This window comes from Camelus bactrianus, chromosome 7 (genome assembly GCF_048773025.1).
Source record: "Camelus bactrianus isolate YW-2024 breed Bactrian camel chromosome 7, ASM4877302v1, whole genome shotgun sequence".
NCBI classification, from domain to species: Eukaryota; Metazoa; Chordata; class Mammalia; order Artiodactyla; family Camelidae; genus Camelus; species Camelus bactrianus.
In genome coordinates this window covers 35,821,602-35,848,011 of record NC_133545.1, presented here as the reverse complement: position 1 = coordinate 35,848,011, position 26,410 = coordinate 35,821,602, and the positions used below count along the sequence as shown (strand labels likewise).

At 40.5% G+C, this 26,410-nt stretch overlaps 1 protein-coding gene across 7 annotated transcripts in view; it reads right to left on the bottom strand.

Moving 5' to 3' along the window:
- The window catches only part of ELMO1 (engulfment and cell motility 1), a 491,764-nt gene that overhangs the window by 438,735 nt on the left and 26,619 nt on the right, over positions 1-26,410 (bottom strand). The window contains exon 1 of one of the 7 annotated variants that reach the window (XM_045516969.2): positions 21,871-22,190. The exons of the other annotated variants lie outside the window; for them this stretch is intronic. The gene's annotated coding sequence lies outside the window, so the exon portion shown is untranslated. Of the gene's footprint in view, positions 1-21,870; positions 22,191-26,410 lie in introns of those variants that run through there. 7 annotated transcript variants of the gene reach the window in all.

The following is a 26,410-nucleotide window of genomic DNA, read 5'->3' as shown; positions in this document are numbered from 1 at the left end:
AAAAAAAAGGTTTCCTTCCTTTTGCATGGCTCTAGACTCAAAAAAAAAAAAAAAAAAAAACCAGAAAGAGGGTAGTTGCTACTCTAGAATGCTGCCTCTCTCTAACCCAAGTTCCCACATGGCCAGTAGTGGCAAAAAGGATCTCTGAGGACCCTGAATAAAGTGCTATATGTCCCTGAGAATGAACATACAAAATCAACCCAGGAGTCAACACCAAATTACACACAAGCAAAAAGTATTTAGGGGTTCACAACCTGGTTGAGGCTATTACCATATCTAAGGAAAGAACAGAAGCAGAAGGGTGGCCAACCATGGAAGCAGACAAAAACTGGAGCCTGGGAGGCCACCCCAGCTCTACCCAAGGGAGGGCAAGCTCCGCCCCACCCTGCCCTGCCCCAGACTCCCGCCTCCCCGTGGCATTGCCAAGTGTGAGGCTCCAGTGCAGACAGCAGGAATCAGGCTACCCTGGCCGGATGCCTCTGGATGCTCTGATCACACTGGCCAACTCCTCCTGCTGTGATTCCTTATTTACCAAGCAGTCTCCTAATTACCACCCAGCTTCCCTTGAAGTTTGCTACAGGGAGGAAATCTGCTAGTCAGAGTGCCAGTGGCCTTGAGTGCATTTCTCACAGTAAATCATCAAAATGGCATCTTGTTCCCCAGTCCCTAGAAACCTGCTAATTGCACCTGCCCCTGGGAGGTAACTCTGCTCTCCCGGAGCTGACAGTCTGTCTTCGGAGCCTGTTTTCACCTGCTGAGAGCTGTTGAGATGCAAACTTGCTCTTGGCTATGCCCCAGGCTTCACCACCTCTTCACCTCCAAAGCTTCTCAAGGAACACCAAGACCCCTCTTCTGCACATTTCCATCAGCATATAATGCACAGCGAATCTCATCAGGACAACTTGACTGTCGGAAAATGTTCGATTTTATTTATTAACTTTTTTCTTTAAAAATTTTTTTTCAAGCCATCTCAAATTTACCAAAAAAAGAAAAAAAAAGCAATTAAAGGACAAAAAACTGAATACTTGAAAGTAACTTGTCAAACAGAAGTCCCATCACTCAGTGATACTTGAGTGTGTATTCCCTATAACAATAACATTCTCCTTCGTAACCACACCACCACCATCAAAATCAGGAAATTAACATTTAAGACACGTAGCATTTGCTCCTGGATTCTGTTCAAATTTCATCAAATGACCCAATAATGTACTTTTTAAAACAAAAGGGTCCAGTTCAGAATCACATAGTGTTTTTAGCTATGTCTCTTTAGCTTCCTTTATTTTAAAACACTTTCCTCAGTCTTAACTAGATTTGTCTGACCTTGACAGTTTTTAAGATTACAGGCTGTTTATTTTGGATAAAGTCCCTCAATTTGGCTTTGTCTGGTGCTTCCTCTGATTAGATTCAGGTTATGAATTTTTGGCAGAAAATTACGGAAAAGTGATGCTACATCCTTTTCCTTGAATGTTCAGTGGTGCATGATTTTGATTTGTCCCTTTGCTGCTAATGTTCACCTTTTTCCCCAGCTTATTTGTGTGTATGCCACGTGTGTGTGTGTGTGTTCAAATCCCCACAAGTCCATGAAGACTGGCCTGCCTAACCCAAGGACAGGCTGAGCTAGGGAGGACCTCAGCAAATCTTGGTTTGTACCTTCTCTGCCCTCTAGCACATACAGTGCACTACTGCTCTGCTTTCCCCTTGGGGGAACAGTAATGATGGCAATGACCCCTGATTTAAAGAGATACACTTACAGAGATGGAGTTACAGAGAAAAAGAAAGAGGAGAGACAATATGCTTTTGTGGACAAATAACAGAATTTCTTAGGTCCTATTAATGCAATTTTTTACATAGCTAAACAGAGCTAAGTTGCATTCATTGCTTCATGCTAAGATGGTCCCATTTCACTCATTCATTCATTCAACCCACAAACATTTATGGAGAATTGCTCCCTGTTAGGCACAGGGGCATCGACATACATTGGACCCTGCCTTGCCCAAAGAACAGCACGATCCCTTAAGGAAATGTTATAAACAAACAGCTATGGTGCAGTATTGAGAAGAAGAACCTAGTCCAGGTTAAGAGGGAAGCAATCCAGCACAGAGGAATGGCTGACTCAACACCATCTGGCATATTCCGCTGAAAGCAAATGTAAACAGATCCCAGATCAGCCTGTGAGCAAAGGTGAGCTACAGGAGAGGGGAGATTGGAGAATGCGGTCGGCGTGGCTGGGTCAGAAAAGCCCTGGTAGGCTCAGCAAGCCGGGGAGGGTATAGCTCAGTGGGGGAGTGTGTGCTTGGCATGCCCGAGGTCCTGAGTTCAATTCCTCGAACCTCCATTAAAGTAAATAAATAAATAAACTTAATTACCTCCCCTACCCTAGGGAAAAAAAAAAAAAAAGAGAGTCTGCGTACCTTGTTTCTTAAGCCATGCAAAACCACTAGAGTTTGAAGCCAAGTGGCAACATCATGCAGATGTTTTCACAACAATCCAAGGAATCAACTACAGAGGGGAAGAAGTGGGGAACAGAAGGGAAGCTAAGTACACAGAATATAGGGAGGAGACCACCGCAGTCACCAGTCAGACCAGAGGCTGATGCGGGTTAATCCGGGGCAGGGTCGATGAGGAGGAAACAGAAGCCAGGTTCCATGGAAACAGAGGATGCAGTAACCATGGGATCTTGTAGGAGCGTGAGAAGTAGAGGACCAAGACACATTAGGAGGGCCTGGAGGCTTCTGGATTAAGTGAATATGTGTGGGGTGCCTTTAATCAGGACCCAGAATATAACAACAGGAAGTGTTGCTAATGGCACTTCCAGACACGAAACCAACTTCCCAGCCTCTTAAATCTGGAATCCTAGTGAATTTATACTCATGCCAGTTAGTAGAGGGTTTCAAGGACTATATGCTGTTAGGGATAGACACCACAGCATGCTTAGTTTCAGCCCTAGTATTTTAATTACATTTGAGTGCTAACATTACCTACTGCAGTGATTATTGTGGGCAGAGCTGGGAGTAATTTTATTGTAAGAGAAAGAGAGAGGGAGCGATGTTTAAGACTTGTTCATCCATGCCTCTCTCACTGCACCTACCACTTACGTTTCCCTAATCATTTCCAGTAATTTTGGAGTTGACGCAGTCTATTGTTGACTTAATGCCATGGCACACCTCTCATATATTTATTTTTAAGTAATGAGAATTATAACCAATTTTGTTTTGAGAACTGTATGAGATCTTTGAGAAAAACTGAAAACATCCTACAGTGTTCAAAAACTAAGCTTGGGAACTGTACTTTTACACAGTGGAAGATAAAAACTGGATGTTTGGCCAAGGTCTAGATGCATTTATGGTTCTTTGCTCCTCCCAATGTTTTGTTTTATTAATGTAAAGCAAACACCTCTGCTACCTTTTATTTTTTACCCTGTATACCCCATAAGCAAATATTCAGGTTTGAGGTAAGAGATGGGTACAATCCAAGTAAAATCCATCCAAGGAGTCCAGATAATTTATGGACATTTTTCACATTTTATTTCTGATTTATGGGGAGGAAGAAACACAAGAGTACCATAGTTCTATTGTAGACAATCTCAACCTTTTTTCCTTATTTCTTCCTTTTGTTTATCTAGATTCTTTTGTGCACGGTATTGGGTTACCCTCAGCCACACTTGATCATCACTCTCCTTGGTGAGAAGCATGTGAGTTTTCAGGGTAGCCTGGTGAAGTATAATCGGCAGTGGACTTTGATTCACATAAACCGGGGCTCATTTGGTGCCTCCACATTGCACCCTGCCCATCCTGCACCAAGCCACTTGAACACTCTTGAGCCTCTGCGTCTTCCTCTGCACAGTGGAGACAGTGATAAGCTCACCAGGGAAGATTTATGTGAAGATTAAATTGCACAATGCATGTGACAAAGAGTCTCTCCTTGCCAAACTTTAGTCAGGCTCCTCTGAGCCGTCTGCTTTCATCTCTGTCCTTGTAGAGTCCAATTTAAACAAGAATCCTGCTAACTCAGTTTAGAAAGAATCCTCACCCTCAGTACCTGATCAGATTCCTCATCCCTCCAGTGAATTGTGATCACCCTGGCCTGCCTTCAGCAAGGATCCTGTTGAGTCAGGTTAGTAAGAACCCCCTTATTCTTGATGGTCCCTCTTATAGTAATTTTCCATCCACTGACCACTCCCCTACCCTGTTCCTTAGCTGTAAATCCCCAATTTCCCTTGTTGTACTTGGAATTAAGCCCAGTTCTATACCGAGGCCTCTTTTTCCCTTATTGCAATGGTTCCTGGGTAAAATGAGTTTTACTGCTTTAATCACTGTCTAGCTCTGGTTTTTCTTTGACACAGGTGAAAGCTTCTAACATTGATCCTAGTGTAAAGCAATTTCCAAAATGTTAAATAAAAAAAAGACCCTCAAACAAATATAAGATAATCACATATTAAAGATGTATTTAATTCAATGAGAAAACCAATAGAATAGAAATATTGTTTCAAAGGATTATAGGAGTGGAGAAATATATATAGTCACTGAAAGAAAGAATGCTGAAATCAGATTGCTAAAGGAGATACAAACTTTGTTTAATGCCTTGCAGGGCATCAAAATTATACTTTTGGGATTATCTTTCTTAATGGAAAAGATTTATTTGCATTGCACCATTTTCTATAGGCATTCATCTACCCTTCATAGACCTGTAAAATATCTTAGCCAACAGTAAATAGTAAATCAAAGAAAAGTAAAGAAAGGCATATAGACCTAGAGAATTAGATAATCCTTGAGTAGGGACTATACCAATATGACTCTAACCGCCATCCTTTTGCCTATTTGCCTGTTTCCAAGTTTCAGATATATATATGTATCTCTATACAAAGAGAGATAAATAGATATATAAACCTGTACACTAGAATGTCATAGGTGTTCAATAAATGTTGGCCAGAAACCAATTATTTTGAAAAAGCTATATATGAAATCCTACAGGACTCAGGCAAAGGAGTAATAAGGGGAAAATTCATAGTACCAGATGCTTTCATTGAAGAAAAAAAGGGAAAATAAAAAATTTTTGCAACATGTTATGAAGACTTATTTGTCTAAATCTGATAATGTAATCCTAAGAAAGAATGGTATAGAATGAAGATAGAAATTTTCATCTAAAAGAAAACAAACTGGCTGGAAATATAAAATTAGCCATAGTCTTAAATTCTAACAAACAGGGTAGAATGCCTGCAAAATGTATAATCAATTGAATTTCATTTAACTTACTTGTATATTAAAACAGGAAATTACATAAGACCCAAGAGAAGCTCAAAAAACTTTTTTACATCCTCTCATAGTATAAAATCTCTTAATTTCATTTCTTTTTTTTTTATCTTTCTATTCCTTTAAATAGCATTATTTAAAGTACTTCATGCTCAAAATAGGAAGGTTCAATTATCAAAGACTGAGGAAACTGAAGGAAAGTTCAAGCTCATCTTTGAATCAATATATGAGGAATCTGTAGGGTAAAGGCAATGACTCTAAAAGGTATCTTTTAAGACAGTCCCAGTTGGTAGAACAGGTTCACCAGCAGGGTTATGGACAGCATGTTTGTGAAGACAGAGTTCGAATCCTTCAGGTCCATTTACCAGTGCTTTTCCTGTGGGCAGCCCACATAACCATTCTGGGCTGCAATTTTCTCATCATGGCCAGTAATACAGATTTCATTAGCACTTTTTTGAGCATTAAATGAGCTCACAGCCATAAAAATTCTATCATAGTCCCTGACACATAAAAGACACTAGTAAATAAGTATGACTTTTTTCCTGCTCCCAGGGTCATTTTTTTAAGATGTATAAACACATGAAAAACAGTAAAGAATTTCTGAACTGTATCCTCAGTCACTCAGAAAGTAAGGAGGTTACTATTTTTTTTGTTGCTGTTGTTGTTCATTTTTATTTTGCTTTCCTAGCTCCAGGACTTTTAAGTTTCTTTCACATGAAAACTCAGTCTATATATTCATTTAAAAGTACGCATTTAATTCATCATTGTGTACACTTTCTTCTGAAGCTCTCTTCACTGCTTAATTCAAGTAACAGGATAAGGAAACTCGGATGGGAACCAAGAAGGGACTGACCTCACCAGCTTTGTTTATCTTCCTGCTTTGTTTCCATTATTTTATTTACCTCCTGACATACGATTCCCGGACACTTGAAACAAAAGAAAACTTTTCTAAGTAAGGAAATCAAAGGGCAGAGGTTTCCTACCCCAGGGAAATGACAAAGAAGGGCAGGAGATCAGAAGATAGCGCAGGCTCTTGTATGCTATTGCCACATCATCGTTTTTCAGCCTCACCTTCACCCATAAATCCCTCCTGGATATAAAAAAGAAAAAAAGGATGACCTTAACTGGGGCTTGTTGATACTTCTGGACTCATTTCCCTGATAGACCCTGTGTATGAGTTCCTCCCTCACTCCCCACTCCAAACCCAGAGGCACAGTAAGGCTTCCTTCAAGGGTCCCTATTCTATTCCTGGATTTTCTCTGGGAAACACCACACTTAGCTTAAGGCTCTGGTCTCCTAAGAGGATCATCCTCTACTTCCTGGCATGTTCCACCCTACAAGTGACTTTCCATATTGAGACAGACTGGGTTACTAGAAGCAGCTAGTCCAAACTCAGCTTCATTAATGCTAATACTTAGTGAGACAAGGAGCAGCCCCCTCACGTATACCCTCACCAACCTAATAAGCAACAGCAGTTGCTGGCCAGATATCCGACCTTGGGACATTCCAGTCCAGACACCACATTCAGCCACTTGGCCGGACAAAGATCCTTGGTCCCCAGCCGGGTTTGTGCCCTCTCATCTGCAACCCGCCTCAGTTCAAGAGGCACATCATTCTAGGTTCTGGCTCTTCCTTGATCTGTCCTGCCTTGATGTCGTTAGCCCACCTGTGCTCTGTGAGGACATGACGATGTGAGCTGGGATCGCGTCCTTGATTCAACTCACTCAACCAGCTCTTGGGGAAAAGGAAAGGGGGAGGAGAAAAATTCTCTCCCAAGACTTGGGGAAGGGGAATATAGGGCAGTTTTGCTGTGAATCAGTTATAATTTTATGTACAGATTTTCAACCAGTGAGTCTTTGCTGGAAGGACCACTGATTTTGTGTTTCACCAGGGCCCTAACCCGCTCTCAGGAAGGCCTGTGAACAGTTACCCTGGGCCAGCACATCACCCCATCTCCTTCAGCCCCAGTGCCAGTCCAGTGTGAGCAGAGAAGGGGAACTTGAGTCCTTCAACTACGAGCCACTGTGAAAGAGTGTGGGAAAGGAGGAAAGGCTGAACTTTATCTTTTTCTTCCAGTAGACAAACATTCATCACACTTTTGGACAAGGCATGGCATTGTACTACCTGTAAAAGAAATAAGCTGACTGACCTGACCTTGTTGAGGGGGAGCTTTATAAATCCACAGAGGCGAGAAACCATATTATCTGTGGTTAACTTGTAGTGCCATTACTCCAACATCTTTACCAGATTTCCTCATGTCCTTAAAGGACCCATTTCCTCTACAATTCTCAATCCTCAGTTTGCTATGACATATAATGGGGAAAATACGGTAACCCTCACTCCAGGTACTGGCATTAACCCTCTTTCCCCTATGGTTGATGTGAAGACTAAACATTTTAAAATATGCAAATTATTTGGCCCAAAGAAGTGTTCCAAAAATTGATAATTCTCTTTTCCCTGCATTTATTTGCGAAATGCCGATTAAGTGCAGAAGGGCAGAGCAACTGATGTGTATGCAGTGGCAAATGTTCAGGCTTCTGGGGAGACTTCGGCTCCAGCCCTGCCACTTCTGCTGCAGAATGTAGTAACTTCTCCTTGGGAGGGAGTTATACACTGTAAATGAGATGACTCCTGTCTAGGTAGGACGTCAGATGGCCAGGGCTCACTTAGATCTGAGGCCCTTTGTCATGCACACAGCAGAGTTCCTTTATTTAAACACTAAAGACCTGAAAAGCAGCACACTGCCCAGGATCAGGGGGCATTCCTGGATGGAATCAGCATCCGCATGTCCCCATATGTGACCATGTGCTGTATGAACTATGAAGCCACTGGAATTATTTACAAAAAAAAAAAAAATCAGCTTCACTCAGCAGCAGATTCACTGATTCATCCTCAGGGAGCACAGAACTAATTCATTTGTTTGTTTTTCTTTTTTTTTTTTCTTCTAGTTTTATGGAGATATAATTGACGTATAGCTGTATGAATTTCAGGTGTACAGCATAATGATTTGGCTTAGGTACATCATGAAATGATCAGCACAGTAAGTTTAGTGAACATCTATCCTCTTCTATAGATAAAAAAAAAAAATCAAAGAAACAGAAAAAAATTTTTTTCCTTGGGATGAGAACTCTTAGGATTTACTCTCTTAACAACTTTCATTTATAACATATGGCAGTGTGAATTATATTTATCATGTTGTACTTTACATTCAGTGTACTCATTTATCTTATAACTGGAAGTTTGTACCTTTTGACTGCGTTTATCCAATTCCTGTTTACCCCCACACTGGTAACCACAAGGCTGATCTCTTTGTATATGAATTTGTTTATTTGTTTGTTTTTGAAGTATAATTGATCTACAGCACCATGTTAGTTCCTGTTACACAGCATAGTGATTCGATATTTCTATACATTTCAAAATGATCACCTAATAATTCTAGTTACCATCTGTCACCATACAAAGATATTATAATTATTGGCTATATTCCCCACAAGGAACATTTCATACCCCTGACTTACCTATTTTGCAACTAGACGTCTGTACCTCTTAATCTCTCTCACCTGTTTCTCTTCTCCCCCCCAAACCCCTCCCCTCCAGCAACCACCATTTTGTTCCCTGTATCTATGACTGTTTCCATTTTGTTACATTTGTTCACTTGTTTTGTTTTTTAGATTCCACGTATAAGTGAAATCATACAGTAGTGGTCTTTCTTTGCCTGACATAATACCCTCTAGGTCTATCTATGTTATAGCAAATGGCAAGATTTTATTCTTTTTTATGGCTGAGTAATATTCCATCACACACACACACACACACACACACACACACACACACACACACACACACACATATCTTCTTTATCCATTCATCTATTGATGGGAACTTAAGTTGCTTCTGTATCCTGATTATTTTAAATAACGCTTCGATGAACATAGGGGTGCAATATATTTTTGACTTAGTGTTTTCATTTTCTTAGGCTAAATACACAGAGCAGACTTGCTAGGGCATATAGTAGTTCTATTTTTAATTTTTTGAGGAATTTCCATCTTGTTTTCCATAGTCTGCACCAATTTACATTCCCACCACAGCACATGAGGGTTCCCTTTTCTCCACATCCTTGCCAACACTTCTTATTTGTTGTCTTTTTGATAAAAGCCATTTTGTCAGGTGTGAGGTGATATCTCACCGTGGTTCTGATTTGCATTTCTCTGACGATTAGTGATGTTGAGCATCCTTTCATGTGCTTGTTGGCCATCCTCATGTCTTTGGAAAAATGTCTATTAAGATCCTCTGCCCAAATTTAAACACAGATCTAGTTGTGTGTGTGTGCTTTTTAATGTATTTTCTAGTCCTAAAATTTCATAAAATCACTTCAGGGGGTAAATATTATTACAAAGCATTTTAACTGAAATATATTTTAAAAACCCACATTTTTCAACAAAAATGAAAAAACTACATCAAATGTAAAATGTCCATCTGAAAAGTACACAGATTTTACATAAACATGGAAGGGAGTTCAAAAAGGACAGAAGAAAGCACAAATCATCCTTTTCAGTTACTCAAGGATATTTGATTAGCTGTATTTGAAAAGATCAAGGAAGCTCAAATTTTTCACTTCTTAGGGGTAACACTCAGGCTGCTGACCATCTTTTTATCATCCACCTCCAGACCATCTCCTTGTCAAAGAAGAAGTAAGATTTAAACCACTTTATAAATGGCAAAGTCCTTCTCCTGTAGGACACAGGACAAAGCCAATTTTCTTCCAACCATGTATGTGCATTTAGTAAAATTTTCAAGGCAAAAATCCTAAGAATTTTATGAAGCACTTAGAAGGAGACTAATAGCCTTGTCTCACTTTGGTTCAAAAGTTTGAATCCTAGGACTGAAAGAGACATTCACCATCATCTAACCCAGGCAGTTTTCACCCTTAATTTTAGCTGCAGAAGTCTTATCCAAAGGAAACCCCCAGGAACCCTAACCTGTGAGGAAGCTGGAAATGTGTTTGTCCAGGAAGAAGTGGGAGGCCAGAGCCTGGCTCACTCCACCCCCATTCACTACCCCTGCAGGGACCTCTCAGATCATCTTCAGAAACTCAGGGCTCATGAAAACACAGTTTGAAAGTGACTGAAGAGTCCAGCCCTCATATCACAGATGAATGAGGATGCTGAGGCCAAAAAAAGTGACAAGTAACTCTTGCAATATTCCCCGAGATAAATAAATGAGGCCTGGTCAAAAACTGGAGGGGCTCAAAAAAGCTACTTCCTGGTTTCTGTGCAGCTAGAGTGATTAAATGACCCATGTGAGGCCAAAAAGGCATCAGAGGAAATCTGCTAAAGGTCACTTTTCTGATGTAAGAGACAAAGTCAGAGAAGAGCTGCTGGCGTTTCCCCTTCCTCTTTCTTCCTATTCAGGGTGAGGATCCAGCGCCTGGCCCTGCAGCTGCCATCTTGAGACTATGAAGTGTGAACAAAAGACAAAAGGCCAACATCCTTAGTGTGGGTGAGCAGGAGAAGGGAAAAGAGCTTGGGTCCTTGATGACTTCCTTGAGCAACTGAATGAATCTGAAGCCACTTGCCCCTGATTTCCGGTTAAGTAAACAATAAACGTCCTTATAATAAAAGACTGTTGGTCAGGTCTTCACCTACCATATGCGACCTAATACCAAACACCTCTCTAGGTATTTCAGGGTCCGTGTACTACACCTTAATTAGCACTTGCATTTCTGCACAAACTATCTCTAAGTTCTATTCCTAAACTAAAGTCATGGGGAAAGTTAAAACGCAAGGAGGAATGATACAGCCACCTTGGAAGATAGCTTGACACTTTCTTACGGAGCCAAACATTTAGTCTATACTATACAATCCAGCAACCATGCTGGAACTATCAAGACATAAAACAATGTGAGTGAATCTTAAATGCATATTTCTAAGTGAAGGAAGCCAGTCTGAAAAGGCTACAGACTGTTTGATTCCAATTATCTGACATGCTGGAAAAGGCAAAACTATAGAAACAGTATGATCAGAAGATGTGTGGTTGCCAGGGGACTGGAGGCTGGGAGTGCAGGTGGAAGGGACGGGCAATGAAAGAGTGATGAATAGGTGGGCCTCAGGGGATGTTTAGGGCCATGAAACTATTTTATATGATGCTATGATGGTGGCTACTTGACATGTGCACTTCTCAAATCCCACAGAATGTACAGCACACACGTACACAAAAAGTGAACCTAAATGTAAACTATGGATGTTAATGGATATTAATGTATCAATATCGGTTCATTAACTTTTCATAATGTACCACACTAATGGAAGATGTTGCTAATAGGGAAAACTGTGTGCAGAAAAGGCGATGGATATTGGAACTCTCTCTACTATCTGCTCAATTTTTCTGTAAAACTAAAACTCTTCCAAAAAATAAAATCTATTAATAGAAAAAAAGAAACAAGCAAAGAGGAGGGTGGGGAAGGGGAAGAATCCCTAAAATTCTGATTGTTTTCTTCTCAGATCAGTCTAGAAACTCACTCAATTTAAGGAGTGCATGAAAAGGTTTGAACCGGTACCTTCCACCCTCACCTTTCCACAAATCTTCTCCCCACTCCCACCAAGGCCTTTCTCTGAACTTCACCTTGGGCAGCCCCTCCCCTCCACCTTCACTTCACTCCAGGGAGTACACTTCACTGCTGCTCCCTCAGCTCCCATGTTATTTTTACCTCTGATAATGGCATCTCTGGAAAAGAAGGCATCCTTCAGATGCTTCTCTGCAGTAATGGAAGTGACCACCTCGTGAATAATAAGGAAACTCCCCAGGCCCTCCAGGTTGTTTCCGTGAGGGTTTCCTCACACCCAAAACATTCAGAACTTTGTCCAACCTGCCCCATCTTCAGGGCCCAGAATTCCAACCAGTGCTGAGATCTAGCAAAGAGTGGAAAGGTAGCAAAGGTTCTGAATTCAGTATGAAAAGAAGGAGGTCCCACACTCCAGTCTCAAGAGTTTCCTGGATCTTTTTTTCCATAGTTTTCTTTGGAGTCTGAAATGCTGATTTAAAAGTTTAGCTCTAAATAGTCTGAGGTTGTCGCTGGATCATGGTTACTTGATGAAAAAACAAAATAGTAAAAAAAACAATAAAACAAAAAAAAAAAAACCAGTTTTTGCTTGGCTCAGGTTTCTTCCCTTCTTTTTCTTTCCCTTTTTATCTTTTTCTGAATAAAATGCAAGTGGGCACATCACCGGGAGTCCTCAAAGTGTGGGCACTATGAAATTGGCCCGGAAGAAGGCATTTGCTGAGCAAACGTCCCCTGGGGAGAAGTCACTGTGGCCAGACCAGTGAAGCGTTGGTAATGGGGGCTACCAGCTGGGGGACAGAAATGCTTGTGTTAGACAGCATAATTTGGGGTGATAATGGGATTTTATCTGAATGAATCATTCCCACAAGTGGGGCATGGTGTTTAATACATCCAGACCAAACAACAACAAGAATGAATAATAACTAACAACTCTTCCAAAAAGGTCAGGCTTTCTCACAATTCCCAGCCTTTGCACATACCGTTCCCTCTGCCTGGAATGCCCTCCCCTCGCAGCCCAATCCGAGCCTCAACCCCACCCAATGCACCCCCAATATGTCACACTCACAAATTATTCGGGATACAGGGGAGAATGTTTCTCCTTTGAAGAACTTTGCAAGTCCCCCAAAGCCATTATTCAGTTCTCCCTCTCTGCCCCCCATCATCTGTACCTGTCTCCTTTCACAGCGACTATCTGTTTGCAAGTCTTTGTCTACACTTGACCAAGGACTCCAAGGACAGAGACTCCCTCTTATTCCTCTTTCTAGCTCCAGCATCTGCGACCGTATGCTGCCCACAGACAGCCCACTCAGAACACAAATCACAGAAGAAGTGAACACACAGATGGACTTTGGAGCATCCTGCATGTGGTGGCTTTAACAAGCCTATAAACAGAGTCTCTTTCAGCAAGAAGTATTTTTCAGCTTGACAAAATATTAACATACATTATGTGCATCATTTAGCATAAAAATAAGCTCAAGAAGTTTAACTCTGGGGAAAGCTGGCTTATCTGCTGTTATTCTCCCAAATCACAAGATAAAACAAATACATTTCCGTGTTGCTCTGACTGACACCAATATCTGCAATGAAATGAATTGCACAGAATGGCAATGCTAGCCTTGTCGGCAATGTTTCTGCATTTCACATCTTGGGCAAGCACACAGCAATTAAACTTGTAGGGGGGGGCACTGAAATCATGTTTGGCAGGCTTAGGGGGGACTCAGGATGCTGCGCTCAGTAATGGGAATGAGGTTGTCAGGAAGATAGACTTAGCAACATGGCAGTTACAACGTGGACAGGACCTCTTCCAGTCCCGAGGTCTGATAGAGGAAACCCCGTATCCTTCAGGGGACAGTGCCCAGGCTGCTCTGCCCCAGAGGGTCAACTCTGTTGGTCTCAACAGCTGGCCTCTGGGAGGCTAGTCTCAAGAGGACTGATCTCAGAAGAATCAAAATTCACTGAGGAACCCAACCTAATAAGGAAAATATTGACACAGCCTTCCCTTCTCAGTAATTCCTAAGTCCACTGAGGTTACAGGCAGAATCAGGAAATTAAGCTCAAGCTACAGAGGAGATGAGGAAAAAAATGGCTTAAATGCTTCTAGGGCCTTGTCTTTTGCTCATTACGTCTTAGGGTTCATTCCATCATTCATGCAAATATGTGTGTGCCCTCCTTGGTCAGGTCCTGTGCTGAACGTAATGAGTTCAGTAAACAGCCACCTTTTTGGGGTGGCTGGTGAAAAAGCACATTGTAAGGAGGAAATCTGTACTATCAAATTCTTTCTTTTTTTTCTCTATTTATACATTTTCTGCCTTCATTGCAAATGTGAAAGGTTGCCATTTGTTTGATACTGAATTCATTATGACAAAACATTGGAGGATGTAAAACAATGAGACAGAAAATATTCTTAGTAAGCAAAGCAAAGGTAATAAAAAATATTCTGTCTTTTTTTTTAATCATCTTTAAAATATAAATGTTGACTGGAAGACTCCAAAGGTCCTTCCAAGTTTAAAAGCTGACGACTCATCAGTAATCAGGAAAATGTAAATTAAAACAGCAACAAGATACCATGTTCACCTTTCAGATGAACAAAGATTAAAGAATTCTACAATATCAAGTGTCAGAATGTGGAGCAAATAGGATCACGTACACTGCTGATTGGGAGTATAAATTAATAGAACTTGGAGAACAATGTCCAAATAGTAAAACTGAATAAATTCTATGGGGCTTTTATTCAATGTCTAGGATAATCAAATACATGCTTAGGGTGATATGGATAAAAATATTCATTGAGGAATTATTTGTTATGGCAAAATTGGAAACAACTTACATGTCCATCAATAGATAAATAAAATGTGATACGGTCTAAAGGTGACCCAATACACAGCAATTAAATATAAATAAACTGTATGTATATACATGGCTGAATCTCAAAAACATTAACAAACGGGCAAAGCAAGATGCAGAAATATATACATACTCCATCATTATGTCAATTGGAAAATAATACTATATATTTTTCAAGGATATATGTGTGTACATATATATTTATATGTAAAATCCATGGTTCTCAAATAGGAGTGGCTCCTCCTCCCCTGGGCACATGCGGCAATGTCTGGAGACACTTTTCTTTGACATAACTTGGGCACGAGGTGTTACTGGAATAGAATGGGTATTAGCCCGATATTCTGCTAATCTCCGACGATGCAAGGAACAGCCCCCATAACAAAAAGTTATTTGACCTAAAATGTCACAGTACTGAGGTTGAGAAACTCTGCTCTAGAAATATGGAATGCAGTTATTTTTACACATTAATTATTTAACTAATAATCTCCTAGCACAAATTTAACTCTCCTGGCATGTATAAACCTTTTGTAAAGTTATAATCACCTATATATAATATATAATAAAAATAATAATGCAAGCCTACTTTATTGGCTGCATTAGAGACTCTTGACTAGATTTCAAGATCTGCAGCAGGGCACGTGCATACTGAAGTCAAGCCTGTCCCAAATTCCTAAATTGTTCTCACTTTATTCAGATTCACTAAACTGCACATTTTTGTGTTATCCATTCAAAACCTTGCAGCACACTCTGCAAAATTTCTTTATACTCAACTTCTAAGAAGAAAAGACTCCTGCTTCAAAAAATACAGGAAGATACACTTGCTCATTCTAACTAACCTGGGACTAGACCCATAAACATCAAAGTCAAAAGGTAGATCAATCAAACAATAATCTTCAAATTATGCTGATGCAGAGACAAAGCTGCATCAAGAACTCCAGGGCTATTTAAAAAACATATGTCTGACCAGTGGTCACTAGAGACTAGCGCCAGGCAGGGTTTGGGGGAGCAGGCAACTACAGAGGCAGAGATGTAGGGCGGGTCTGTAGTGATGGATCAGTTCTCTCTCTTAACTGTGGCCATGGTTACATGCATCTGCATATGCAATAAAACTTCATAAAACTGCATACACAGACAACAATGGAATGAATGCACGCAAAAAAAAAAATGATGAAATTCCAGTCAAGCCTATAATCCAGTCCATTATATTGTGAAGTGTCAATTTCCTGGTTTTGAGAATGTTCTAGTTAAGTAAGATGTTATCATTGGGAGAAACTGGATTAAAGAAACTGTCCATACTATTTTTTTTAACAACTTCTTGTGAGTCTATATTTAGTTCAAAATAAAACTTTAAAAACTAAAAGTTAAAAACATGTCACATATGAAAACATGATCAACATTTAGGAAATTACAAATTAAAACAAAATAACACTACATATTTATAAGAATGGCTAAAATCCGAAACCCTGACAGTATCACATGCTGGTGATGATGTGGACTCATTAGAAGTCTCATTCATTGCTGGTGGGAATGCAAAATAGGAGAGCCATTTTGGAAGACAGTTTGGCAGCTCCTTACGACACTAAACATACTCCCACCACAGGATCTAACAATCACACTCCCTGGTATTCACCCACATAAGCTGAAAGCTTATGTCTACATAAAAAACCTGCACACAGATGTTTATAGCAGCCTTAATAGTAATTGCCAAAACTTGGAAACAACTTAAGACATCCTTCAACACAAGAGTGGATAAACTGTTATCCTGCCACATAATGGAACAGTATTCAGCCATAAAAAGAAATGAGTTAGCAAGCCGCAAAATAACATGGATGGACCGTATATGCATATTTCTAAGTGAAGAAAACCAGTCTGAAAAGGTTATATACTGTTTGGTTCCAACTATATGACATTCTGGAAAAGACAAAACTGTAGGACAGTAAAAAGATCATACTTGCCATTACTTGGGTGGGGGTGAGGAAGGGGAAAGATGGGAGGAATCAATAGGTGAAGCACAGGGGATTTTTAGGGCAGTGAAACTATTCTGTAGATACTGTACTGGTGGATACCTTCATCATACCTTTGTCAAAATGCTTAGACACATTTAAAACAAAGAGTGAACCCTAATGTAACCTAAAGACTTCAGTTAATAATAATGTATTGTTATTGGTTCCTCAGTTCCTCAGACAAATGAACTACACTAATGCAAGACATTAATAACAGGGGAAACAGCACAGGGAGAGAGGGGATATGAGAAGTTTCTGCACTTTGTGTCCAATTTTTCTCTAAACCAAAACTCCTCTAGAAATATAACATCCATTAATTTAAAAGATTAAGTAAAAAACATCAAGTCTATTCATAAGAGAAGCCCACTTTGGAGGTGACAGGTAGAGTGCATGCTTGGCATGCATGAGGTCCTGGGTTCAACCCCCAGTGCCTGTTAAGGGGGGAAAAATTAATTAAATTTAAAAAAAAAAAAGAGAGAGAGAGAAGCCCACTTTGGTAAAGAATAGCAAATACTACATGAAGTACCAACAGCTTCAAGGAGTTTATATCTGTACCATAACTGTATCGTCATTTTCTCCATATGAAAGAAACAGCTATCATGTGGCAAGGGCTAAAGAAAATAATGCTTGTGAAAATTATCTGAAAGCAATACAGACCCCTGCAAACAGAGATGTAACTCTAATACTGTTCAGGTGACACAGCAGATAAGCCTATTGAGGTCAAAACCCCCAATTTAGAATCCAGGCAGCTTCACTATCTGATTACATGTAACTGTCTGAGATATGTTGGAAAACAAAGATGGCAATGAACACAGATAACCCCTTATTTCTCTCAAATGCATTTCAGAGAGATTCTGCTATTGGTGGGAGGGGAAAATAAGAACAGCAGAGCGATATTTGCACACCCATGTTCACTGCACCATTATTCACAATAGCCAAGGGGTGGAAGCAAACTAAATGTCTACTGATGCATAAAGGGGTAAACAAAATGCAGTAGATATGTATGGTGGAATATTACGCAGCCCACAAAAAGGAAATCCTGTCACATGCGACATGAATGAATCTTGTGAACATTATGTTAAGTGAAATCAACCATTCACAAAAGAACAAGTTCTGCATGATTCTACTTACATGAGGGAGTTAAACTCTTAGAAGTAGAAAGTAGAATGGGAGTTGCCAAGGTCCAGGGGGATGAAGAGCAGGGAATGAGGAGCTCTTGTTCCATAGGTATAGAGTTTTAGTTTTGAAATATGAAAAAGTTCTGAAGATTTGTTGCACAACAGTGTTTGTATAGTGAACACTACTAAACTGTATGCTGAAGAATGATTAAAATGGTAAATTTTATATTATGTTTTTTTACCACAATAAAAAGATATAAAATCACATCAGAAGCATGACTGTCACAAAACATTCTGGAAGTTAAAACACTGACTACTGGTTATGACACTGAAAGCCTGAGTGAAACTCTGACTCAACAGAGGACAGAGTCCAGCAGAGTCAGCATCATAAACCCAGGAGCAAAGGACTCCAGGAAGCTGACACACAAGAGAGATTTTGCAAATGACAAAAAAAGTAAACAAAACAAGTTCCCTAAAACCTACTGGATCCTAGAAGTTCACAGGGGGAACTTTAGGTTGTGACTTCACTTTGAATGAATGCTGATTTCCATGAAATATCTTCTCAACTACTAAAAATATTAAAAAGGGCTCTCATTAGCAAAGCATTAGTTTTGTATTTGTTTATATGGATCATTTCATTTAATCCTCTCAGCAACCTGATATGGCAAATGTCCTGATTATTTATTGCTGTGTAACAAGCCATCTCAAAACTTACTGCCTTCAAACAGCAACAGTTATTTACTTTGCTCATGAAACTACAATTTGGCCCGATTGGGCAGGCATGGCCGGTCTAGGCTCCATTTGGAGGCAGCCAGGGCAACTGAGCCGGGCTTGCTGCAGGATCCACTTTCCAGATGGCTCACTCATATGGCTGGCAAGTTGAGCTAGCAGTCAGCGTGGCACTCAACCAGGCCTGTCAGGGGCCTCAACTCCACCCACTCAGGCCTCTCCAGGGGCAGCTTGCGCTTCCACACAGTATGGCGGCTGCCTCCCAAGAAGGACCACCACAGAGCAAGATGGAGGTGCACAGCACTTTTATGATCTAGACTTGCAAATCCTAAGCGTCACTTCTGCTATGCTCTGTTGGTCAAGGTGGTCACAACATTCCACTCAAGATCAAAAAGAGGTCTGAGACACAAACTCTATTCCTAGATGCAAGGACTGTCAAAGTGATATTATAAGAACATGTGGGATGAGAGATACTGGTTTGACCATCTTCAGAAAATTGGTAATACTTCCTGCCACAGGAAGTGTTATCAGTATTATCCCCACTTTGTAGATAGGGAAACTGAGTTTTGGAGAGGTAATTAACTCCCTCCCCCCTCAGAAAAACCCTACAGCTATTAAGTAATGGAGCCAAGATCCAACCCAGATACATATGACTCCCAGAGTCAGAGCCCTTAATCACTCTTTAACTACTCCAATTTTCTGCTTCCCACTTCCTCTACAATTCCCACTCTAATTACTTTAAATTCAAAAGTCTTTACTTTCTTTGGATATGAAAGGTTAATTTTATGTCATTAGCATGAAAATAAACTTGAACTTCCCAACTATAGCAGTTTAGTGACTGACACATTGATGGTTCTCTAAATTTTTGCTAAATTAGATATGTCTTCTTTCCTGTACTAAACTATGAACTCCTTGAAAGAAAGGAAGCTTAGTAAAACCTGACATCTACATACTTGATTCACCTCCTTGCATACAACAGGAGTTCCATAAGTGCTTACTTCAAATGTATCTACTTGTTTACATGTCTATCTCTCCAGCCCTCCACGAGACAGTGAGATACCAAGAGACAAAAACAGAGGGCTGGAGGCCTGGATCATATAGCCTCCGTGCCCCACGCCCCACCTCAGTGGGGCCTCAGTGTGTGTTATACTGAACACACGAATGAATAGATGAGTGGCATATGGGGTGAAAACAGAATGAACAGTAATCCAGATTTATAATTACTTTCTTCATTCAAATAAGAAAAAATTAATAGAGAAATGAGATCCCACCATTGGGTCTGCTGGCCCAGCCCTAAACGAAAGCAACCTGACACATTTTGGTGGAGAAAGAAAAAACAGTGGGTTCCAGATAAAGCTGCAAAGGAAAGAAGACACAAGTGGAAAATTTTTCAGCTGTATGAAGAAAGATGCTATTTATAAGCATCTTCTCTGACGCTTTTTTGACACCCTCCCGACTAGGATGCTGGGGTCAGTACTGATGTGCTTGAGGAAGGAGGAGGAAGGAATTCGTGTTTACTGATGCGCCTGCAAGCCAGGCACTCTGCTAAGTAAGAGCTCGGGCTTCTACTCCCACGAATACTTTTTCATATAAAACCTAGAACAGCTGGAACAGGAGCAGGAACCAAAAGTAGCATGGCATTTTACTGGCTCATAGAAAACCATTTTAGAACCAATTGTGGAGATACAGCGACTAATTCTACCTTACCAATATTCTAAATGGGAAATCCCACTGGTATTAATGCTGACTGTCAATGGATGAATTCAAAAGGCAATAATCTCCTTCCATACACACATCTTTGTAAAAAAAATTAAGTCTCCTTTCTTTCATTTACCACCCAGCCCCTGGTTTCTTCTGAGGCTTTCTACATCTATGACAGCTCTTCTTTCTTTTAAAAAAAAAATCACTACAACAAGTTATACAGTCTTTCTTTTCCAGGAATAAGTGGATAAAGCGGATTGTAGAGGCTATGAAAATGGAAAGTGATAGCGGAGAAAAATTAAAATCTTCATGCTTTTCATCCTCAAACTTCTTTAAATAAAATTTAATTTTGCTGGCTATTGCCCTTTAAATGTGTTAAATTAGAGAGAGGTAATGCACACTGCTTTTCCAATTTCTCTGTTGTATTAAAGAGTTTTTTTCCATGCAGTCTACAGAAATGGCCTTTTTTGGGGGCAGGTGGATATGGAGCAGACTTAGCAGTATATTGTTGTGTTGAGAAAACTAATATTCATATGACTAATGAGCATATTTTTCCTTATCTGGTTCATAAAAATTTCCCCTGTTACTTCTGGTAATTATCAAAAACACTGACGCCAAAGCACACACATTCTCCATTTCGCAGAACCTTGCCTCCCACTCCAGGAGTAACCTTGCAATGGTTTGAGGTCACATGGTCCTGGATGGCTTTTAGTCTTGATATCACACGAGGATGGTGGCCCGCACCTCTCCTTGCTGTAACCACTGCTTTATGTTTCAGTCCCAAGTATGTATTTAACTAATCTGTGCTCCACAGAAGGGAAAATTCTGTTGAAATTAAAGTCCCCTTCCTCACTCTCAACCACCTTCCACTTCCACCCACAACATAAACGTTCTGAATGAAACAATACTAACCATCATTTGGTACCACGGTTCAACCACATTATTTAAATTACAGAAAATAATTCTTAAGGTTAGAATACATTTTATAAAGCAATTCTAAATCCCTAAATAGGAATGAGTTCTTCGAAAGAACGAATTGAATTCTTAAAAAAAATCAAAACGGAGCTGGATGGACCTATTCTATGGCGCTATTCTCAGGGTCCAAGGCAGCCGTGGGGCCCTCCTTGGGTGCTGACCGGAGGCGGCACCCCTCCCTCCAGCTCCACCTCCACCTGAACCACTTCTGCTTTATCTCTCTTATGTAGTAAGTTTCTGCTCCAAGATCCCTTTTGAATAAATTACCAATTTTTATTTTAAATCACTAGTTTAGCAGATGAAAATACACTTTCAACATTATTCATACCATAGTTTACCAACCCAGTCTGGCATGCCAACTAAGATGAGTAAATGCTGCAGGAGAAACAACTAAAGGAAAACCACGAATATGCAACTATTGTTTTTGCTTCTGTCATTTTTTTTTTCGAGAACAGTAGTGGTTTTAAAATTATGTGTGCACATTTTTTGACACTCCTGCCTTTAAAAAATGACTCCTAGTTCTCCCTCCCCTTAGACTGGCCTTTGTTAACACACAGAATGTTTGGGAAATGATGCTATGTGGTTTCCAAGGCTGGATCATAGAAAGGATACAGCTGCCACTTTATCTCTGTCTCAGAAGTTGGCTCTGGGAGAGGCCAGCGGTCACGCCAAGAGGACAAGCAGCCACTTACCAGTCAGGTGAATGAGCCACCTTGGAGCAAATCTTCCAGCCCCAGTCAGGCCTCCAGATGACAGCAGCTCCCGATGACATGTGTCTATGGCCTCAGGCCAGACCCTCAGCCAAAACCCCTCAGCCAAGACGCTTCTGGATTCCTGACCCACAGAAACCGTAAAAGATAATGAAGACTGATTGTTGATTTAGCCACTAAGTTTGGGGCTAATCTGCTATATAACAATACTAGTACAAGAGGTTTTTTTTTCTTTTTTAACTGCTTCACAACATTTACACTCTAGCCAAACTTAGATTATTTATCCTCTTCCTAACTCTTCCTCTGTCTAAAGTTCCCATTCTTCCCCCATCCCCTCACCCACACAGGACTCCTCATCTCCCCAGGAATCTTCCCCTCCTCCAAGCCCCTTAGAACTTTTTCTGTGCCTCCCTTCACATTTCATGGTTTGCGTTAGTTATCTGTGTGCCTGTCTCATCTCCCTGACCAGACCGAAAGACCAGGAAGGCCACACGTCTAAGCAAAGAGTCTAAATCAACTTAGACTCCACGCAAAATCCTTTGCACAGAGCAGGCACTCGGCCCATTTACGGAAGAGAAGGAAATACCATGTGGAACAACATGGCAGGAAGGGCAACCACCAAATGAACCAAGTCATATAAAGACATTTCTCACTTCTCAGAAGAAATCCCCAGGGCCAAAAGTGAGTGTCCATGTGACATGCAAACTTACAGCCCTTAGTTCTCTTTTTCTCACTGTCTAAAACCCCAACCTGTCATTCAGTGAAGCATCCCCCGGCACTCTTCTGAGCACTGTGGGAAAACCTGCAAGCAGTAATGCAAAAGGGTAAGTTAGGGGAACTCAGTTTATATCCCCTGGGATACTTTTATATTGAAATAATATTAAGTGTAGATGTGAATCAAATAGCAACGGATGGCTAACATGTCATAATGGCATTCATTTCGCTAAGAAAATTTAAAAAAAAATTTTTTTCTTGGATGCTAGCAGCCAACTCTAATATTGTAGCAGGTCTATGGGAAACTACCATATGCAGAACGGTACCTCTAAGAATGCAACTATAGACATATTCACCGAAAACATCTGAGGCAGGGAGAAATCGTATATACTACATGTAGAATATCAACACGTACAAGGGCAGGAACAGAGAATATTAACATCCTCATCAATCTAAGTTAGGGGTACCCAGGTCACTGGCCATGGTGGATATTTGTTTCCTGTCTCTCAAACAGCCATACTCCCATTCACTCTCCCTAAAAAGTATCAGATTTTTGTCCTGGCATTCTTTGGTGATCACCCTGCTTATTCGCTAGAGAAATCTGCCCTTTGACAGCTCCAAAGTTCAACTCTGGTAGAGAGAAAAACAAAAAAGAAATCAAACCCTAAGTGACCTAAGGAGTAGCTGAATCAAGCTATTAATTAATTCTACAGCTCCCTACACCTCTAACCTTTTCACTTAATAAACTTTTATTGTTTAAATTATTGGCACTGGGTCTTCAGCTACTTACAATCAAAGTCATCCTAACTGCTAGACTGGAAAAATCTGAAACAACTCATTCTGGGTGCATGACAACAAATCTTACCTGCCAGGAAAAAAATAAGAACAAATAAACAGTTATCAGGAACATTCCAAAATCATTTAATACTCTTTTCTTTTTCTTCTTGGAGACTGCAATGCACGTAAGCACATACCATACATACATTAAAGGCCTTGGAATTTTCCAGAAATAAAAAACCTATTTAATTTTTTAAACCAGTTATCTAGGTTGAACTGGCCTTGGTATTACATATTACACAAAATCAAGCAGCATCCTATGTTCTAAAACACAAATTTTGGGCCATAGTTTTCATCTTGATAACAACTGACTGAATTTTCAAGGTTATCTATATATGAAGCTTGTGAATTTCTTAATTCCATGCTAAGATCTCTGGCAACTCAGAGCCCTACTGGGATATCTCCCACTGCTTTCAGCTACTTCTTGTGCAAATTAGCACAATGTCAACTTGAACAGAACAAATTAAAGCAAAGTGAATCAATCCACTCGTCCAAATTCACATTACATGAAAATGCAGAGGCCTCCTGAGTCACTGAAAAGTCCTAGGCTGCATCTGTAGATTTCTCCTCCAATGCAAAGAGGTGCCTGAATCTGCAATATCAGGAGTTTAGGGTTCAGGAGCATGGGATCCCAAACCAGAATATTCAAACCCTGGCTCCACCGCTTACCAACACGTAAACTTGGCAAGTTTGATTCCCCAGGTCTCAGATCCTCATTAGGTACCACTCAAAAGTCTAATATTGATATAAAACTTAAATAATAATTATCTAAAGCAGTTAACACAGAGCCTGGCATATAATAGGTGCGTAATAATCTTCACTGCTGTTGTTGTAGTAATTAATACTAGAAAGGAAAGTAGTTAATGTACAAAAAGATATACAAAAAGGTTTATCTTCTCAAAGATATATCAGAGCTTCAAGGGAAAAGAAACAGGAAGTAAAGTAGTAATAACTTTCAATATAAAGTAAATGGATCCCACTTAGTTAAACTTAGATTATTCGCTTTGGGAAGAAGAAAGAAGGGAGTATATTAAAAATAAATAGCACTTCAACAACTCATAAACCAAACAGCTACAGCACATCTTCACTACGTCCTGAACAGAATTCCCAGAACACCCACAGACCCACAAACAAATTAAGTTCAAAGTAGACTTCCTAGTGAAAATACAGCCTTTCTAAAAACCAATATTTCAGACGATCAGCACCACTAAACGAGCATGCAAATTCAAACCTGTATTTTCAGATTTGCAACAGACTTGTACCAGAAATAAGTGAACTAACTATAGATAAGTTTTTATTAGACTTCAATCTAAAGCTAAGCTTTATTTAGGTCTTCAACTTGTAGCATCTATTTCCCAAATCAGATGTGCTGCCAACTATAAAACTGATGACCCCAATTTCACAAAGATGAATCAGGGAGGAAAACAGCATTTGGACTTGCAGTCAACTCTTAGCTTTTACCCTGATGGATGATATAATAGCGTATTCTCCAAGGGCATGGACTATGGTTTAGAACCTTGCGAATCCTGTTTCTACTGAATAATTAAGCCAGCAGAATGTGGTTCAAGTTTCACTGTGACTATGCTACTTGTCAACCTCACATAACCTCAGGAAGGACCTGCACCCAGGCGTGGCCCCTGGGATCCTGGCAGCAGCAGCATTCACACATGATATGAAGTGCAGCCTGGAGCTGAGCCGTGTACAAGCCAGGTGTCTTACAGGACCCCCCTGAAAAGGAAGACACATTTGCTCAGTCCAGCCAGAGGCTTAGATTCTCTAGAACTTGCCCAACAGGGTTACTCTGCGAGCACTTTAAAGAGCCTCACTAGAGATTTCAATCAAGCAAATGCTTGAGCAAAATTAGCACTGACAACAGCCTTGAAGGCAAACTTGTGTGCAGATGAGCCCTGTGGGCCACAGCTTCAAAAGAGTTAACCTCTGCTTCACCATAGTGTTACTTTGTGGGTGGTTCATTCACTTCCTCAATTGCTCCAAGAGCTAGCTTGTGAAACCCCAGGCCTGGAAGTGAGTGGCCATAAAAGCTAACCCTGCTGAGCACTATCCAGAAGCCAGATGCTATCCCAAGCCCTTTCTCATTGAATTCTCCCAGCACTCCGATAAAAGGGTATTCCTATCACCTCCGCTATACAGTCAAGAAAACTGAGACCCAAAGCAGTCTTACTGGTGATCACACCACTGAAGTGGGCACCCAGGACTGGATCACAGGCAGCTGTTATGGGTTGAATGGCATCTCCCCAAAAGCTATACCGAAGTCCTAATCTTCAGGATCCGTGAGTGTGACCGTACCTGGAAATAGGTCTTTGCAAATGTAGTCAAGTTAAGATGAGGTCATTAGGGTGAACTCTAATCTAATCTGAATGGTATCCTTACAAGAAGAGGAAAACATTGTGCAAAGATAGACACACGTGAAAGAAGACAGCCCAGGGAATATGGAGGTAGAGATGGGAGTTACGCTGCACAAGCCAAGGCACGCCTGGAGCTACCAGAAGCTGGAGGAGCCGAGGAAGGATCCTCCCCTAGAGTTTTCCCAGCAAGCGATGCCCTGCTGACACCTTGATTTTACACTCCTTGCATCTAACACTGTGAGAGAACAAACTTCTGCTGTTTTAAGTCACCCAGTGGCAATTTTTTAGGGCAGCCCCAGAAATTGAACACGGCAGTCCGGGTTCTCGCCTTTTCCCTGCCCACACTCCCCACTCAACCCAACCTATCTGTTAAAGAAGAGAAACAAACTTCCATTCCACCATACTTTCCCAGATTTGAGACTGTGACAGGTAGAAAGTGCAACATATTTTGAACTATCTTGACTAGTATTTTTAATCAAAGTTGAAATAAGAGTATTCTGCCCCTAAGGAGAGATCAGCCAGAATCACTCCCCAGCTTCCAGCCCCTCCAGAGGCCTGCAGCTCCACTGTCTTCCAAGCCGTCAGCCACTTAGACTGTCTTTTCA